This window comes from Nyctereutes procyonoides, unplaced genomic scaffold (genome assembly GCF_905146905.1).
Source record: "Nyctereutes procyonoides isolate TBG_1078 unplaced genomic scaffold, NYPRO_anot_genome, whole genome shotgun sequence".
NCBI lineage: Eukaryota > Metazoa > Chordata > Mammalia > Carnivora > Canidae > Nyctereutes > Nyctereutes procyonoides.
The window spans coordinates 1893121-1912679 of record NW_026575043.1 but is presented as its reverse complement, the minus strand read 5'-3'; the positions used below and the strand labels follow the sequence as shown (position 1 = coordinate 1912679).

The 19559-nt window shown below is 41.9% G+C and overlaps 7 non-coding genes across 7 annotated transcripts; 2 read left to right on the top strand and 5 right to left on the bottom strand.

Moving 5' to 3' along the window:
- The first annotated feature begins 135 nt into the window (after window positions 1-135).
- Window positions 136-207, top strand: TRNAM-CAU (transfer RNA methionine (anticodon CAU)). The gene has a single exon. It is a non-coding gene; the product is annotated as a tRNA-Met (tRNA).
- A 3327-nt stretch (window positions 208-3534) lies between these two features.
- TRNAR-UCG (transfer RNA arginine (anticodon UCG)) lies at window positions 3535-3607 on the top strand. The gene has a single exon. It is a non-coding gene; the product is annotated as a tRNA-Arg (tRNA).
- A 4413-nt stretch (window positions 3608-8020) lies between these two features.
- Window positions 8021-8102, bottom strand: TRNAS-GCU (transfer RNA serine (anticodon GCU)). The gene has a single exon. It is a non-coding gene; the product is annotated as a tRNA-Ser (tRNA).
- Window positions 8103-14478: 6376 nt separating this feature from the next.
- Window positions 14479-14550, bottom strand: TRNAQ-UUG (transfer RNA glutamine (anticodon UUG)). The gene has a single exon. It is a non-coding gene; the product is annotated as a tRNA-Gln (tRNA).
- A 443-nt stretch (window positions 14551-14993) lies between these two features.
- TRNAQ-UUG (transfer RNA glutamine (anticodon UUG)) lies at window positions 14994-15065 on the bottom strand. Its single transcript has one exon. It is a non-coding gene; the product is annotated as a tRNA-Gln (tRNA).
- A 1039-nt stretch (window positions 15066-16104) lies between these two features.
- On the bottom strand, window positions 16105-16186 carry TRNAS-UGA (transfer RNA serine (anticodon UGA)). The gene has a single exon. It is a non-coding gene; the product is annotated as a tRNA-Ser (tRNA).
- Window positions 16187-16581: 395 nt separating this feature from the next.
- On the bottom strand, window positions 16582-16653 carry TRNAM-CAU (transfer RNA methionine (anticodon CAU)). The gene has a single exon. It is a non-coding gene; the product is annotated as a tRNA-Met (tRNA).
- Window positions 16654-19559: the final 2906 nt, after the last annotated feature.

Here is a 19559-nt window from a genome sequence, read left to right as displayed (position 1 = left end):
ATTCCGAAGAGAACTGGCAGCTTGTGGTAGCCGAAGGTTGAAGTACATAGGCGTTTTCGTAAGGTGGGGGTAGGGGTTCTGCCTGTACCTCGGAACATAGTTAAAAGTATTATTAGGAGGCCAAATTTGCCGAGGAGCAGAGTGGCGCAGCGGAAGCGTGCTGGGCCCATAACCCAGAGGTCGATGGATCGAAACCATCCTCTGCTAAGAGTTTTTGCTTCAGCACTTTAGTTAAAATTCTGTGGTTTAGTTTCACAACTAAGAAAAAAGGCTGTTTTGTCAAATTCTGAAGTTTCAATGGTTTCGTGAAAGTGTTTACAACTTCTAGACATAAACAGAACGTCAATAAAGGACACTCTATCTATAACTAATATGAGTTTCCACAATAAACCTCATTTCTAGTGGCTGCCAAAGTGACACTGCTAGTATTGCAACCAGTTATCATCTCACTGACGTATGAAAGCGGGTAAACGCTAAAATAAGCTGAATGTAGCAATGAGTTTTATTTCCTTTCACGCATAATTCAAAGAGCTGCTTGTTAGGTAGTTGTGGCCTTGTGGCTAAAGCCATAGACAAGAAATTTACTGGGCCATCCCAGCCCCAAACCTGTGCAGCCATGAGAGTCTTAATCTTCAGAGTAAATAAGTAACAGTTTGAGGCAAAATGCAAAGTCTTGGTGGCCACGATAGAACTCTGACCTGAGAAAACCACTTATGTGGTCGCTGCTGGTAATGTCTCTACCACCTACCTTCTTTACAATCTCTGATAGGACTGTTCTCTAGGCTCATTTTTAAAAGTGTATGTGTTACATATCTCTCAGAAAAGATCTCTATACAGATATTTATGTGTCAGATACTGCACTAAGCACTAAGAAAAGTATTTAAGTAGTCTATGGCCTAGTCATGCTTTTAAACAAGTATGTATAGCAATAAGATATTTTTCAAAGATTATTCACTAAAGCGCAGTGAGAATAAGGAAAAATGATTGTTTCTGGTAGCTCCATCATCGAGTAGTTGGATGATTTTCTAGGACTCACATGACTGAACATGAACATACAAAGATTCATTACAGCAAAGAGAAAAGTGCAGACACAGCAGGAAAAAGAGATATACAACCAAACACAAGAGAAGTCTTTTTTGTCCTCAATCTCCACCCATCTTCAGAGATGATACTCACTCTCTCTCCAGTTCTGAACTGCAGGGACTAGTGAAAGCTGTGGCTGCCAAACAAAGTCCACCTGAGCATTAGAGCCCAAGTTCTGAAAAGGAGCTAATCGGATACCTGACACATGATCAGCCATCCAGACACCAGATACGCATGGAAACTTGAATTTCCAAGTTTACTTTAAATATGCTGACAACCTACTTCATAGTGACCCACTGCTTCAGTACCCAAAATAACATCATTACCCAGTAACTAAGTGAACATTCCAGTATTTCAGTTCAGAGTTTGACAAAGGGTCATCACCATGGATAAAGAGATCTGTGAAAACTTAAACAAAATAGATTTGCTGCAAAAAAAAAAAAAAAAAAGATTTGCTGCATTACCTTTGCCCTGATAATGGCCCAATTTGGGAAAGGTGGCATATTTTGAGTCCAATCTAGAATGAGTAAGAGCTTGGCAGGTAGCCAAGAAGAGGCTACTAGATAGAAAAATAACAAATACAAGGAGGTATAACAGTTAAGGGTTTCTAGAGAACTACAAAACACTCAGTGTGATCAAACATGGAGGTGAGGCAGATTGTAGGAGGAGGATTTGGGGAGAAAAGTAAAGCAGCTGTATTCTGATCACCTCCCATTTACACTATAGGTGAAGGAGGGATCCTCCTCCCTAAACAATACCAGATTGCCTATTACACCACCCTCAACACTGGACAGATGAGACTGGTAGAGGTATACTCACAGCCTAGAAGAGGAGGCCACTGCAAGCTATGCAAGTTTGCTCAGGTTGCACTCCGGAATAGAGTGACCAGCAAGGACTGTGAGAGTTGAACTTTGGAGCAGAGAGAGGAAAGTGTGACCCCTAGTTCTCTCCAAAAAAAAAGATGGAATTGGCTTATTTTAATAGCTTCCAGGACTGACAGGTGAAACCCATTAGGTTGAAGGGCTGGAATGTACCTCGTCTGGTTGATAGGGGAATTGGCCAAGTACGGGGCATATCCTGTGAGAACAGGTGAATTCACAGGACTTCTTGGGGCCCTGTAAGGTTCAGAGATGCCAAAGGAGCCCTTGAAATTTTAGATCTTACAATATAATCCTGAGTTGTGGCAGAAGAGATAGGGAAAGTGCCAGTCGTAAGAAAGTGAGTGTGCAGTACAAACAGGTTTTGATTTTATTTGTCTAGGGGCAGTAAGAAACCATCACTAATTTTGATCAAAGGAGTAATATGAGTAACATTTTCTCATCAGAAAAAAATCTCTGGAGTTTTCAAGTTTGTGATCTGGTCTTTGTGTTTTTGGGGGTTTTTTATCATAAACTATACAACAATGTCTTTTATAATGTATAGGGTTTTTGAAAATTATTTCTTCAACCTCTCCATATACAGGCAAAAATAAGTGTACTGTCTAACATATTGGAACTTGCAAACTTGATCATTGCCAAGAGAAAAGAAAATTATCCCTAAAGTATGCTAAACAAGGAGGCCAATTCATCTTCTCCCCTCCAAAAACATCCAAATGAACATGATAGATGGATTGACCCCCATCCCAACCTTCACTGTCCACCATTCCGTAACCAGGCCCATATCAGCAGCACATTTCTTGTCAACAATTATTAACTGTCCGAGGCTTTCATCATTATCTTCTACTACAGATATCTAGGATAGCTTTTTCTTAGATATCATCAGAAAATATGTTGATGCATGTCATGGATACCAACACACCAGTCATCCTCAAAAATTCTTTTGGTTGGATATCCTTGCCAGTAATCTTCCTGAAGACAGTGTCTCCACCAGGCCAGTGCCTGAGACCACTCTTCTTCTCCAAACAGATAGATACCCTGGGGAAAGTGTAATATTACAATCGGAGAAAAGTCCCAGAGGAGAACAAGAAGGGCAAATGGTGATGCCCAGGGACCCTGCAGGTGTCCAGGAGGGAAAGCGAGAAAGACAACCGTACAGATGCTAAGGCTTTCTTTGGCTGTGGTTTGCATGATAACTGTCCAGAAGGACCTTCCAAGTACCCAGAGTCTGAAAATACTGACTGTGGCTGAGTATGTATAAGGAAGCAGCTCTGAGTTAGTTTATTAAAAAATATATATGTCCTTGGAAGCAGACATATGAATGAAGTATCTTGGCATCTCTCAGGTGCCAGAAAGTTTTTTTGCTCGGGCGTGGTCAGGCGGGTACCCCAGACCGAAATAATGGTCAGTGCCTACCTTCCCGAGTTCCAACTCCGCTGCCCCAAAGAAGCCAAATAACGTCATCTCGAGCCCATATTTTCAAGGACAAGGAGGCCAGGGCGCTGTTGGACGACTGCTGACCGGCCAGAAAGCTCATTGAACGTACTAAGAGCCACGGCTGCCCCACAAGCTCAAAGACCACGTGGCCTAACGGATAAGGCGTCTGACTTCGGATCAGAAGATTGAGGGTTCGAATCCCTTCGTGGTTAGCATAAGTCTTTATGCGTTGCCCCAGATACGCCTTTTTTTTTTTTTTTTTTTTTTACCTGTTCTGTTTTCCACACCCGTGTCTTTTCTCCTACTTTTTTTTTTTTTTTTTTTTTTTTTTTTTCCTTCTCAAAGGCCTGAGAAGGACCAGGGTCAGGACCGAAGACACGTTGAGAGTCCAAACTGGAACAAGCCCGTCCAGTAATCCGGATTTTTGAGCTCACAGTTCCAGGGCTGCTCGCGGCTGTGAAGCGGCGCCTCCCCAAGGAGGACTGAGGGTCAGCAGCTCGCCGGGTGCCCTCGGGAGGCCGGGGGCTCCCGGAGTCCGGGTCACTGGCTTTCACTCTTACCCTCATCTTCCTTCCCCCTTCCCTTCCTTCTTGTCTTTGCTCTTGCTGCCATCAAAAGGACGAGAAGAGCCTAGATTCCGACCTACATTCCAGAACAGGTGCAAGGTGCAGTAAGGCCACGCAAAGAGCCCAGGGGCCGACAGAGGGTGTAGGCAAGCAGGGCACCGAGAAGACAGCTGTGCGAAATGCACAAAAACAAATTTTTGTGCCTAAATACTTGAACTTAATAATTCAGGATAAAGAAAAAGTTAGCAATTCTTGGCTTCATGGTGAAACAGTTCACTCAAATCAAGTGGAGGATACAAGTGCTTTTGCTAGGTCAAAGCAATGAATGTTACAAGGTAATAATTACCTCTTCCTCTCCCCAGCCTCTTTTTTTAGATCTCTTCTATGACTCTGGTTTTCCCTAATCAGCTATAAAGTTGGGGCTTGAACGTAGAGTCCCAGGTGTTGAGATTTCTCAAACTTAAAAAAAAAAAAAAAGCAGTGTTAATGTCATGTGAAGCCACTCATTGCTTCCTTTCTCACAAAACGTAGCATTTACACTAAGCATCCTTTTATAAACCAGAGAAATGACATAATCTCAAAAGAACTGAATAAAGTTATAGTTAAAAGACATTTAAGTGGCTCACATTTTTTTCGTACCCTGAGAACACGCAAAAACTTCCTCCTCCCCACTAGATGGGTATTTAATTAAACCTGTGGACCAGAGGATAAACTGACTTTCTTTACCCATACTCTCCCCAGGACTTTAATGGAAGTGGAAAATCTGACCCAAAAAGATAAAAATGTTCCTGACACAAACTCTTTCCTATTTTCTTCTTTTTCCTTGTCTTTCTCCTGCATTCACAGCAAAGCATATCAAAGGAGCAGACAACCTTTCCAGACCAAGAAGTGCCAAAGAGAAGAAAATTGAAAATGGTAGACCAATCCACAGGCATCCTGAGCTTTAAATTGTCATTGGAGATTAAGGGCTTGCCCCCAAATCGAGAGAATAAGAATATATGCACCCACTAATAAGTGTGTAAAGCTTTCTGCTTTGAGAAGGAGATGCAGAAAAAAAAAGTAACACTCTAGAGATTGATGGAAAAAATGACCAGAAGAAGAGAAATAAAGAAGAAAGATTCCTGGATGTGGATTACATGTGAGCCCTGCTGGACAGGGGAAGAACAGATTCATCAACATAATAAATGCTCTTGGAGCACATTCCATGTTCCAATTTCCCTCCCCAGCCACTATTCCAAGTGCTGGATTCCAGGATCTAGGATCTAACATTCTAGGATCACAGTAAACAAAGTACACAAAAGTCTATGTCCTTAACAGACTTGGGGTGGGGGATAGGGAGAGGTGAAGGGAGCAACAGAAAACCAAAAGGAGACTAAGTAGATTATATAATAAAGTAAATTATATATTAGAGGAGACAGGCTCAAAAATGGAAGGACTTTTGATTATGTCCTGGAAGGAGCAAAGACTATGTGCTTCCATTAGCTTATTGCTCCATAACAAACACACAAAACAAACCACAAATACTTCAAAGCACAGAACAATAAGCATTTATTACTCAAGCATCTGAAGGCAAATGATCTCAGCCAAACTTAACTAAAGGCTGTATTTTAAGTTGTGGGTACAGCTCCACTCGGCTCCTCACTGCAGGCGCTCTGGTCAGTTGGCAGCGTGTTCATTCTGGGACCATGGGTGAAAGCACAGTGCTCCCTGCAGAAGAATGCCTCTCATGAAGATGGCAGAGGGGCAGGAGGCAAGCTCAACCATGCAAACATATCTAAAGGTCCTGGTCCACTCACGTCTACTCATATCCCATTGACCCAAGTCATCCTCCTGCCCCAGCCCATAGACAAGAGGCGACACTGCATCTCTTGAAGAGGAACTAAGAAGTCACTTAGACAAAGGGCTTGGATACTGTAAGGAATATGAAACTGAGGCCAGTACTTGAATCATCTGAGAAATCAATGCAGATTTACGAATTTTAGAAATCATTAATCCTTTCCTATTATCTTAGACCTTACTGCATTTCATCTTTAAAATGAGTTATTGAGTGTATGAATTAGATGCATTTTGAGAAAAGAAGAGCAGTCTCTGACAGCCAGGAGTTGCTCTGACATTCACAGCTCAGCGTGAGCATTGCTAGTAGTTGGCCTGGCACACCCAGCTAAGCCCTGGTCAATTCCTGTTGAACATAAATAATTTCAAAGGAAACCCCAGTCAATGCCACTCTGTGACCATCAGGAAGCAAGATAAAAAATAAAATTAAAAATTAAAAAAAAAACTGTATGTAATCATGTCTGAGCACAGATGAAAAGTAGTAACAGTGCCCATGTAACAAAAATAACCAAACATCCCCTCCTTCCTGCTAATATAAGGGACTGCTGCATTTCTTTAAACCAATTTTAGCCTTTGACCAATTCTTTTTTTTTTTTTTGACCAATTCTTTAAACCAATATAGTCCTACTTTGATCCTCTCACTATCCAAGACAAAAATTATTAAAATAACCACTCAGAGAGTTACTGAGTCACTCAGCATGATATTTTGCCTTCCTCATTGCAACAACACAATAAATCCAACTTTGTTCAACTACAGTGTGTCCCTCATAGTATTTGGGAGGAAATCAATTATCTTGAATTTTGAAGCAAGACATAAAGGCAATTAACTGTTATGTGACATTTTCCCTCCATCCATCACTCAGCCAGGCTAAGGGGACATGGGTTTAAAAGTTGAAGACAATCTCTGCATGTCATAAGAGTGACATTTTCCAGTTTGCTATATTTTAACATGCTATGTTCTTGTTGAGATATGGGGTGCCTTGGGCCATGTGACAGTTTTTAATTTTTATTTAGGAATCCTATCAATGTTTTCCATTGTGATTTTTTTAACATGGTAATAATAATTTTTAATGGTCTTGTGGTCTTTTTTATTTAGAAGTTTGTAACGCATCTCCAAAATACATATACTGTATAAACCAGATATTGTTCAATGAAATTCAAAATCATGCTTTGTAGGCCTCAATCCTCATGAGGCTCTGGCAGATCCGCTGGCTCATAAACAATATACTTCAGAAGGATTTTCTAGCTATCAAAAGTCACAGAGTCGGTCGCAGGATTGAACATGTTGGAAAGATCCCATCACCAGAACCACGTGATCTGAAAGAACTTGGTTTCCATGAAAGGCTCATAATGTGATTTTTTAAAGAACAATCAGTTTGGTCTCTACCTCAGGTTCCTCATCTGTAAAACAGAGACAGTGACAGGGGGAGCCTTTCCAGAGCCATCATCTCTTTGGTCCCTTCGAATTTCGTTATTCCACACTGTGCACCTGACCCTTTGCTATAATGCTGTTATTCTATGCTGGGTAACCAACCCGACCTTTGCTATAATTCACAGTAAAGTGAAAACAGATGGCAGGAGAGAGTTTTGGGGATTATGTGCTAAAATCAAGTTGCAAGTGGCAGAAGACGATCAAGAAGGGAGAAACCATTAGAGGCTGGAGCGCTTGCAAAAGTTCTTGGATTTAAGTTCATTTAACTAAAATACAAAAATGGAGGACTTTCGATGATCGGGCCTTGCAGAGGGATTTTTTGCCAGAAGGAGGCGCTAGCATCACCTGTGCGACGGCCGGGCCTCACCTGGGAGTGCGTAGGTCCCGCGGTGAAGGGGGCAGAGGGGAAGACGTCCGGTAATCGCCGCACCTGCGGACCGTCGTCCGGAACTCAGGCAGGAGCCGCAGAGGGCCGCGGGCTCAAGGCGCTGGCCGGCGTTAGAAGTCCTACGGTCCGGAACCGGAGTCTCTGACCTCCGTGGACACCCTGGGGGCGCAGATTCGGCGCGACACTCGCACCGTAAGGGATAGAGGAACATTTCCTAACCCCAGAAACCTCCGTAAAACGGTTAAAGCGGTATTAATAGTGAAAATACCTCATTACGCCAGTTTTTGTTTTTCTTACACCAACACTTCCACCAACTGCTGGCGAATCTCTCGTTAAGGAGCTAAAACCTCAGAATCTCTCGTTAGGGAGCTAAAACCTCAGCCCGCTGACGTAGTGAGAGAACTGACGACGAGGATGGGATTCGAACCCACGCGTGCAGAGCACAATGGATTAGCAGTCCATCGCCTTAACCACTCGGCCACCTCGTCACCTGGGAAAAGGGCATCACAGAAATATTATGTTGCTATATTGAGCAAGCAGTTCTTGCAATACTGAGCATGGCCAGTTTTCTCTTGCAATCTCCATTATTTGATTATATGTTTTTCTTAATGAAGACCTCTTTACTCTCTGCAAATGGCCCTCTTGCCGTGATAAAGGAAAAAGGGAAAGAAAATAAAAAGGGGAGGGAGGGAGGGGAGGAAGGAAGAAGGGAGGGAGGAAGGACAGCCCGGGGAAAGAGGGGTTCAGGGGGAGGAGTGGACCTGAATAAAAACCAAATACACTTCCTGAGGATACCTGGGAGCCCCTGACATGAAGTTCAGGACTGCTATTATTTTAAAAATCAAATTGGTTTTCGTCATTCCTATAGGCCATGTATACTGAAACCATCATTAAACTAGCTACATGACATATACTATTGCAGGATTCTCAGAAGGATGGCTGCCATATGGAACATTAGGGTCTTCTTAGAAATCGTCGTCACCTCCAGGAAGTGCGAGCAGGTGGTTGGTAAAAAGCTGCAGTGAGGGGTGAAGGTCAGATCAACTGGTACCCAATGTCAGACTAAAGATTTTGAACTTGATTAAAGAATTTTAGGACCATCTGAGGGAGTTTGGTTTTGTTTTCGATTTTTGTGTGTTTTGAGCAGGTAAATTTAACAATTTACTACTGTCATTTATTTTTTTATTTTTTTAATTGCCTATTTCAATGCCCTCTGACCAAAGATCACCAAGAATACACCTGCAGTTGGATAAGTTGCATTGGTTGCTGCCACCACTAGAACCTTGGAGGATCACAGTGAAAGGGGTAGTTGAAAAGACCTTATTAAATACAAACATCCTTTCATATTTCACATGTCTTGCCATATTGTTGACAAAACACAACATTCTTTCATGATTAAAAGAAAAACTCTCAACAAGTTGGGTCTAGAAAGAATGTACCTCAACATAATGAAAGTCATACACAACCTTCATGTTGGATAAAACCCAAATACTGGATTTTTATCGAAACTGGATAACCACATGCAGAAAACAGAAATTGGACCTCTATCTCACACCCTCAAAAATCAACTCGAAATGGATTAAAAACATAAATATAAGACAAGAAACCATAAAGCTAGAAGAAAACATTGAGGGAGAAAGCTCACTGACATTTATTTTGGCAATGATTTTTTTGGATAGGACACCAAAAGCACAAACGACAAAAGAAAAAAATTAACAAGTAGGACTCTATCAAACTAGAAAGCTTCAGTGCAGCAAAAGAAATCAACAAAATGAAAAAGCAAACTATGGGGTGGGAGAAAATATTTGCAAACCATATATTGGATAAGGAGTTAATATCCAAAATATAGATAGAAAGAACTCGTACAACTCAATAACAACAAAAAAGTCCAATTTAAAAATGGTCAGAGAACCATATAGGCATTTGTATGAACTAGACTAACACCATCTTAGATAAAACTGCTATGAAAACCACGGTGGCCTGAAGCCTTCCTGAGCACAGCCCCAAACACACTCCAAACCCCCTCACACACACACACATACATGCAGGGATTCTTTCTGTCTAACCCACCCTTATAAGCACACCCGCAGGGCGCAATGTCCTCAATCTGCTCTGGAGATAAAATCGTGAGTCTCCAACACCTCCCCCGATGGGCCCCCCTGCAGGTGCTCCCAGTCTCTAAGCTTATAAAAGCAGGTCATACAGAAGCTGAAGTCTCCCAAGAAATGCTTCCGTCCCTAAATCCCCTTAGCAAATCATTTCTCCTCAAACTGGACTTGTTGGCCTAGGCTTTCAGTCTTCTGGCTCCTTCGGCCTTTGGAGATCATTTTGTGCAGACTCCCCTTTCATTGAACAACATTCCTCCAAAGGAAACATTTAAATGGCCATCATTAATAATCAGGGAAGTACAAGTCAAAACCACAATAAGCTATCACCTCACATTGTTAGAACGGCTATCACCAAAACGTTAACAGATAAGAAGCATTAGCAACTCTGTGGAGAAAGGGGACCCCTGGTTCACTGTTAGTGGGAATATAAACTGGTTCAGCCACTCTGGAAAACAGTGTGAAGGCTCCTCAAAAAAAATTAAAAATAGAACTACCATGTGACACAGAAATCCCACTTCTGGGTTTTTATCCAGAGGAAATGAAAACGTGTTATCAAAGAGATATCCACACTCCCATTCTCATGGCAGCATTATTTACAATAGCCAAAATACGGAAACAACCGACATGTCAGTGAATGCATGGATAAGGAAAAAGTTGTGTATATATACATTATACATTATGTATATACAAAGATACACACAGAATGGAATCTTACTCCACCATGAGAAAGAAGGTAACTGCCATTTGTGACAACACGGGTAGACCATGAGGCCATTATATTAAGTGGGACAAATCAAACAGAGAAAGACAAATACTGTGTGATCTCACTTCTACATGGACTCTTAAGAAGCTGAATGCTGAACTTTCAGAAATACAGAGTAGAATGGTGGTTGCCAAGGCTGGGCAGGGGGGTGGAATTGGGGAGTTGGAGATCAAAGGGAACAAAACTTGCTGTTAGAAGATGAGTGATTTCTCAAGATCTAATGTACAAGCTCATGATTATAGTCAAGAATACTATATTACATACCTTAAAGTTGCTAAGAGACCATATCTTAAATATTCTCATCACACAAAAAAGAAATGTTAATTATGTGACATGATGAAGGTGTTCCGTAATGCTATATGGTAACAATTTTGCAACATATAAACACATCAACATGTTACACATCTTAAACTTCTGCAATCTTATATGTCAATTATATCTCAAATTTGGAAAAAGGAGAGGAGGGGCTTATTGTAACATTTGTCTTCTGTTGGGTGACTTGAGGGAAGTGACAAAGAAACTGGGCTTTGTTCTGGATTGATTGCTGTCAAGAAGAGAGGGTCTGTGATTTGGTATCTTCATAAATTCTATCTAGAAAAAGCTAAGAATAGAATGAAGCTAAATTTGGAAAACTAGTGGTCCTTATGTTGGCTGGAAGGACATGTTTGGTATTTTTGTGGTAACACACAGTGACCTTCTTTTGCTGTCTATTTTTAGACTAGATTATGGAATGTTCTGTTGCTTTCATTTGTTTCTGTATCACATCATCATGACCAGGGAAAGCCCTTGTCTGATACTCCTGTTTTGTGAAATTGTTTATGTTCCACACACACACAAAAAAAAAATCCCATGGCCTAGAAGTAAGTGCCAGACCAGTTCCTGAGGACACCCAGGCCTAGTGGATAGTCAAGCCAGTTCCTGAATGCCAGGAGCTGATTTTTCTCTTTCTCATCTATATCCAATGTCACTATCAGAAAAATAACTCTGGGTATGTGTGTGTCTGTGTGTGTGCACACGGGCATACACATGCTCTACAACATGATCAGGATTCAAACTGCAGGCTCTAAGGAGGTGTCAAGGAATTATTTAATAAAGAGCAAACATTAATTATCAAATCATATAATAAATACCTATAAAACAGGTAAAGAATACAAAGTTGTAATTGTTGTTAAGCTTAAGTGCATGACAAATTCTAAAATGTTTCTGGAAAGAAAAAAAATGTATTTGGGTTTGGAAGTGTTAGGTCTGGGAATTGTCAAACACGATGACCAAGGCCAAACCGAAGAGTTCATTGATTCTCTCATTTATTCATTTATTCAATGAAAGAGTTCATTTATTTCAACTAAAAGAATCATTTAATCAGTCTTCCCAGGAATATTTATCAAGCATCTCATATGTGCCAGGCACCGTTCTAAGTACTGGAACATACACCATACATAAAATTCCCTGCCCTGGCGAAACTTACTTATGCAGAAATAGGCAATAACCAATTTAAAAATCAAAACATACTATATGTCAGAAAGTAGTAAATGCCTTGGAGTGGCAGCCAGTTGAATAGGATGGTCAGGGGAAAATTAGCTCAGTGGATCCCATTCCTTGCTGCACATTTGAATCCATGGGGCACTTTAGGAAACTACCCAAGTCAGGGCATGATACCATGAGATTCTGATTTACTTGTCAGGAGGGATAGTCTAGCTCTTCAATGCTGGCTGGCTTCATTATAAAGAAAGATAGATAAAGGAAAACCTAGAAAAAAATAGATAAAAGCTAAACCCTGGAAGTTATTTTCCCAGGTGGGAGGTACCAGGAATTATATAGCCTCTCAATATAGCATTTGCTGACAAAGCAAAAAAAAAAAAAAAAAAAAAAAAAGAAAGAAAGAAAGAAAGAAAAAGAAAAAGAAAAAGAAAAAGAAAAAGAAAAGAAAATGCTGCCTGCAAAGTATCAGTCAGTCATAGCAGAAGGCCAGAGCCAGACAGGGCTCATTCTGCATTGGATTCTCTAGGGTCTTTGAAGCCCAGTGTGGTAGACGTACTTTTTGTGAAATTCCTTCCCTTGAGTGTGGGCTGGACCTAGTGACATGCTCCTGACCTTCAGAGCACAGTAAATGTGATAGGATCTCACTTGCATGATTAGATTACAACAGATTGTGATTTCCAATTTACCAAAACATTTGAACTACTGCTTTCTCATCTTATGTGCTTTGACAAAACAAGCTGCCATGCTGGTAAGGTGTTTAGAGCCACTAAATGTGTGGCAATTTGCTACAGCAGCAGTAGGAAACTGATACAGAAGTTCTAAAACATTACTAGGACTAGGGCTTAGTAGATATGAGGAAGTTTGCAGGGCTTTTTCTGGAACCATATTTAGAGGCCAGATGAGTTTATAGAGGCTCTTCTTTTGCTGTCATCGAGAGCCCTAGAGGATATGCTTGAACTAAGGAGAATCAAAAGAGGGAATTTATGGTCCAATGCCTAGAGGTTAACTGTCACACCATGGGGTTTCTGTATAACAAACCTTCAAGGGAAGACATGTACATTCCTGCATCTGGTCAGCTGGTCTTCAAAGTGTGTGGGCAGAAATTCAATCTAAGAAACATTAAGAGGGAGCCTCTTGTATGAAAACAATGGAAACTCTCAAATGACTATGATGGCTTGGGTCTCACTCCATGGTTTGGACGTTTGCAGGTCTATAGAAGATGTGCATGAAGATCATGTTGGGGAAAGAGTCACAGGTGGGGCCTCTTACACATGAACTCTTAATCTCCGGAGCACATAATTAACTTCCGGGGATCTGACTGACTTCAGGCACCAGACAAAGCAAAACGAAGGTCCAAGAGGAGAGATTCTAGGAGGGATGTGAGGATGATGAACAAAGTGCAATTTTCAGTAGCCGGAGGAAAGAGCAAGGAGCTGGTTATTGATGTGGAAGAGGAAGTGCAAGGGTAAGGGAGTGTCATACATACCAAAGTGTACTCCTGGTTTGGGAAACGCAAGGGCAAGGTGACCAAAACTGAGACAGGTCCACTGAGATTTGAAGTCCAAGTGCTATGCGTTACATCAGGAGGCCCTTGAAATTGGGGCCCCCCTGAAAGATGAATGAGTACCAAGAGATCAGTGTATCTGCAAAATAATGGAGGTGACACAGTAGCTTGAGGTGGGCATGGAGCCTCCAATGAATGCAGACAGTAGAGGCTCTAAGGTGTAGTCTGCATCTGTACCAGTGCACAAGAGAACTTTTTCAGGACAGCGTTTAGAAGCTGATGGAACAGTTTAAGTGGCTCCATGAAAGGAAGGACTTAGGTTTGGAACTGTAAAACATAAATTCTTAGGCACCAGGGCCGGCAGTCCAACTCACCAGGAGCCAAGAAGCTCTGGGCAAAAAGGAAAAAAGGGACAAGGAATGTGAGGGGGGTAGGGCTAGGATTCCAGAGATGAGTAGTCAGAGACAATTTTCTCTTGGCCAGGGACTCTTCTATGTTGATTTGGAAGCAACTGGCAGCACCTGCAGCCAGATGTGTACACCTGGAAGGGGATCAAATAAGTTAGGAAAACCATAGAGGGAAAAATCACCAAAATGTTGCTGAGGTCTGGAAGAGATATGGACTCACATTGCTGGATTTAGAGCCCACAGTGCTAACCAAAGAGTCCTTTGCTGAGGACTCTTTCTATTGCAATTGTTATGCATATTCTTGCATGGGGCATGACATCATGAGGAGCTTCAGAGAAGAAAAGAGGGAGGGTCTTCTGACTGTGAACTGTTAGGGCCTAAAGACTAAAGATCAGATGGACTCCCGGACCCCAGGGAGTTAAGAGTGAGTGTTTCACAAGGATACAAAAGTGATGTAAATTGGTCATTTTTCCAGTGTGTGAGAAGCATGTGAGGAATTACCTGATGCTCTTCGGATGAGGAAAGCGAGAGTGGAAAGTTCACGCTCACAGCCAGAACCCTCCAGCAATTTGAAATATGGAGGGTGGTCACCAAAACTAAAGCAGGTCCCACCGAGATTTGAACTCGGATCGCTGGATTCAAAGTCCAGAGTGCTAACCATTACACCATGGGGCCACCCCATAAACATCTTTGTTGGAATACTTATGAATATGCAATGCAGAGTTTGTCCTTGTGCTCAATCTTGTGTAAACTGCAATTTTCATTTCCTAAACATTAATAAGAAAATCCACTGCATCCCAGACAACAAATGCTCCAAAATGAACACAACTGGAACTCAAACGCATTGCCAAGTTCGTGTTAGAAACTGATGCACCCGGAACCCAGAACTGAGATACGGGGTGTGAAACAGGAGTACTTAGGGCGGTTCGGATGAAAACCTGATTTACTCACGGAGGAGGGGCCGAGGAGGACGTACGTAGAATTCTAGAGGTAAGCGCTGGCGACGCTGTTCTGCCAGATCGTGGGATGCGGTGTTGAGGCTCGCAGGTGCTCAGGAGTCTAGCCAAGTGTGGGTGCGGGGTGCTTTAAGAGAAGAGGGAAGATACCAAAAGACAGACAGGTCCCACCGAGATTTGAACTCGGATCGCTGGATTCAAAGTCCAGAGTGCTAACCATTACACCATGGGGCCACAGGTAAGTGAGCTCTCAGACAAGCTTTTGGAAGTTCTTTGCAGTGAGTCGCATGCTTTGGACAGGTTGAAGGTTCTCGTTCTCGGAATCCCAGGAGGCAACAAACTTGTTCTTTGCCTGGATTTTTCCCCAGGGTCCACGGAAAGCTTGAGTACCAGTGTCCCTAGAAAAATCAAAACTGCATTTACTATATTCCTAGCCTGGACAATGAAAGTTTGTCTACCGATGGGTGTCAACACTTAAAAATCTCTTAGGACAAGTACGAATATAGAAAACGCAAGAAGTAAAAAAAAGTTAAATATAACATGGGAATTTACTAGTACTTTCAAGGATTAAGAATTTTACATTTCTAAGTATTTTTACATCTTTCTTTTTGCTTATCTGCATTGTTATGGATTGACTGCAAGTGTAAAGAAAGGTAAATTTTTGTTACAGTTATTCTTATTTGTGTTGCATATACAGTTATTGTGTATGTGTTAGTTTTATGGAGCAAAACAGTTTTGTTTTTCTTCTTTTTTAATAATATTTAGCCAATGTCTGAAAATAGTTTTGAAAATTCTCTATACTATCCTTCCTTTCTGCACTTCTGGCTTCCTAAGTGTAATGATAACAGAAGGAGGAAAGATTTGAAATTTCTGTTTGAGATGTTGTTTCCAAAACACTAAATGTGCTCCTAAATAGGAAAGGGATGCCCTGGATGTGCCTTAATTCCTCAAGAACGACAAGCTGAAGCAAGCGAGGTTTCTTTCGGAAGTCAGGCTCCAGCTGGACGTCCACTAAGGAAATAGCAATTAAAGAAAGAATGAAAGCCCAGGCATTTTTTCAGCATCTTTCTGGAGGTCTCAGAAATCCCTAATATTTTCCCAAAATCATTTTCAAAAGTTTTTTCCACCCAGTGTTACACTTAAAAGACAGGACTACCTACTTACAATCCCATGGAGAAATATAAGAAGACCCAGGAAAACGATGCATCTCGTGCTATTTTGTGTTTTAGTTTCCAAAGCAAAGCTGGTCCACCTAGAAAGAAAAACACCATTCCGTAGTCGGCAGGATTCGAACCTGCGCGGGGAGACCCCAATGGATTTCAAGTCCATCGCCTTAACCACTCGGCCACGACTACACAACGGCTTTATAGCTGTCTGGATATATTCCCATGAGGAATAATATCTTTTCCCTGCATAAACTGACCTTTCGGTTGGTTTCTATGACAACCGCTCCAGCGCAGCTGTTCTCATACTTGAAGGAACAAAATTTTGTATATAGAGATGTGGTGACAGAAGTTACTACAAATTGTGACACTTCCCTGACCTTCGAGGGTCGTATCGGATGGTCCCTAAACCGGGGACCGGATGAAAACAGACCAACCAGATGCAATGGCCAGGCGTGCCTCTGTTACAGACAGGCCACCGTACTTGTAACAAACTACTTTGGGGACTCACACGTCTGGTCATCAACTTCATTCACTCCCTTTTTCTAAAATCTTGAGTTTGAAACAAACAAAAAAGTCTCAATATATAGCAGAGGATGGTTTCGATCCATCGACCTCTGGGTTATGGGCCCAGCACGCTTCCGCTGCGCCACTCTGCTGCTCTTATAGGAGCTTGCTTTTCACCTTTAAATGTCAAGATAATACATTTTAGCACCTTCCTGCATCTGAATTTTCTCATTACTTTTTAATAATCGCTGCCAAGACAGAATGAAAATACCTTGATTTCCGTCCGTGGCTACACTCCGCCCTCGACTACTAGGGGCTCTGAAAAACCCCTCCCTTGAAGTCGGAGTGCCCTCCAGCTCGGACAGGATGACGTTTCAGGGCATTGGAAAACCAAATGCATGCCAACTGGCATAATTTATGAAAGTGAAATGGCATGCAAAAGGAGGGTTAGCTCTTTTCTTATTATATGTTTTTTATAAGATTTTGTTTATTTATTCATGAAACACAGAGCGAGAGAGAGGCAGAGACACAAGCAGGCTCCATGTAATGTAGGGAGCCCGACACGGGACTCGACCCTGTGACTCTAGGATCACACCCTGAGCCGAAGGCAGGCACTAAACCGCTGAGCCACCCAAGGATCCTTGCAGGAGGGCAAGCTTTGATCTTTCCCAGCCATACTCGGGTACGAAGAACACAGCTACTTCAAAGTAATTTTAGTTTGTAGTTTTTCAGTGAAAATACTTTAACCCCAATATGGGCAAGATGCCAAGGATGTATTGGCGGGGAACCAAACCCGGCCCGCCACATGGCAGACAGGAATTCTACCATCGAACCACCAATGACCAACAGCCTATGGTATCTATTTCTCCTCGTAACTAAAGTTTCATTGCCTTAGTAAAATCGACTTTTTTCCCCATAGGATTTCCTTAAATCCAATGAAAAAAAAAAGCTTCACCTAAGCACAAAAACCAATGGCCTAGAAGAAAGGTGAAATGGATGTGTGGGCCCTTAGAGACTTTTGAAGGTGAAAAGCAAACATAAATACCCAACATATAAAAAAAAGTCTCTCCACATCCCCTTTAAATCATTAATAAAAACACATTCTGAAAAATCTCTCGTTTTACTATGCAAGCCAATTTGATTAATTACTAGTTCACAGCACTCAATTCAAGTTTGAAACAAGTTATCTCCTTTTAGAAAAAAGACCTATTGTCATTCCTCTGTGAAGATTCAAGTTTGTACAAGGATGGTATCATCATCAGAAGTGAGAATAGTGAAGAATATGCTGAAAATAGGAATCCCCCTGAATCCTACTCCTTACATTCATCCCTATCACTTGCCACTGGGGAGGATGACCACCAGCTGCTGAGGGTCATGTGTGCTTTGGAACCAAAAGCCAAAGGGGGCCTGGAAACAAATAGGAGTGTGGCCTCTGTTTTTGAGGACTTTTCAGTAGTTTGGAAAAAAAAAAAAAAACCAATACAGAGAAAAAAAAATAGACAATTGATGAAAATTATCTTTACTGAGGTGAGTCTTAAGTTTGGGTTTCAGGGAGGTGATAGACTCTGATAGTCTGGACTATATAAAGAAAGCCAGGAGGTTTTTCACATGTATTTATCTTGCTCTAGTCTCTATTACATCTTTTATTCAGAATAGAGAACTTATGGTATTTACTTGGCCGCTGTGATTAGGATGCTTTGAAGGGGAGGGATGGCAGGAAGCTACTGTAGCAAATCGAAAGGCTATCAATGTTGGTCTTAAAGGAAGATTTGGAGCTGTAAAATGGGTTTCTCCAAATCCTAGCAACAGAAGAAAACAGAACAGGACAGTATGAGACAAATAAATCAATTTGATCAAGTTATGTGATGCGTTAATTCTCATTTATTCATAGATAAATGGAGCCTAGAGTGGTTGCCCTACATTCTTCCAGGGACTTTAAAGGTAAATAAAAATGAAGTCTATTAAAAACACTTGAAAAATTCTATAAAACCACCAGTTAAGTATTAGCTACTGATTTTTACTTCATGCAACTTTTTTTTTTTCATGCAACTTTTAAATGAACTACTGAAAAATTAGAAAGTTTACCTTATTTCTTCAGGGTAACATGAATAGTTGGTGTTCATGTTGGTGGGACTTTTAGAGCAGGCAGTTGGTGAGGCTCTAACGGGATGCCTGGATGCCAGCAAGGAGGAGGCGGTGGCCAGCTGTGGGGAAGGTCCAGGCCTGTCCTGGCTGCACTCCACCATGAGAGGAGCCGGGTGGCGGAGCCACCACAGGAAACCCCTGAGCAGGTTAGGAAGAAAAAGCAGGAAACCCTGCTTCCAGCCTCAAGTAATAAACCTTCCGGCCCCTAGTTCACAACTATCAATAAAAGATAGAAACACAACACCCCAGGGCATGCAGCTCCAGGGTAATCTCTTGCTTGTGTGAGCTCTCTCTGTGTCTCTCTCAAGCTCTTCCATCTTTTTCTCTCCTCCCCTCTCTCCCCCTGCCTCTCATGCTCTCACGTCTCCACAGTGAGTTTTTGCTTTAAAAAACTTGCCCCCTTGTGTTACTCATCACCGTACTACCTGCCTGTCCTTGAATTCATCCTCATGACAAGACCAAGAACCTTTGGCAAAGCCCTTGGATCTGGCTGGAGCAAGGCCCCAGGGCCTGGGGTCTCCCCAGCTCACCTGCAGCAGAATCATGCAGCAAACCAAGGGGAACATTCCTTTCGGAGGAAAGATCACCAAGGCCCCATCCTGGGAAGGAGTAACATGTATTCCAGGAGCTGAAAAAAGGCCTGTGTGACACACAGTTGGCTGTTTTAAGCAGGAGGATATCAGGACAAGATGTGGGTTTCAAAATATGTGTAACAAGGACTCCAGTTTCACTGAACCTCTAACAGGAGATCTGGGAAGAGGAGTTAAGAGGTTCATGTCAAACTCCAGGGCAAGAGATACTGATGGAAGGAAAGAGGTCCTTGTGGTCCTGAAGAGAGGAGGATAGATGGGCTATGACATTTTAGGAAATAAAAAGCAGAATTCGCTGCTCAGACCAGGAAGTGAAGAAGAGG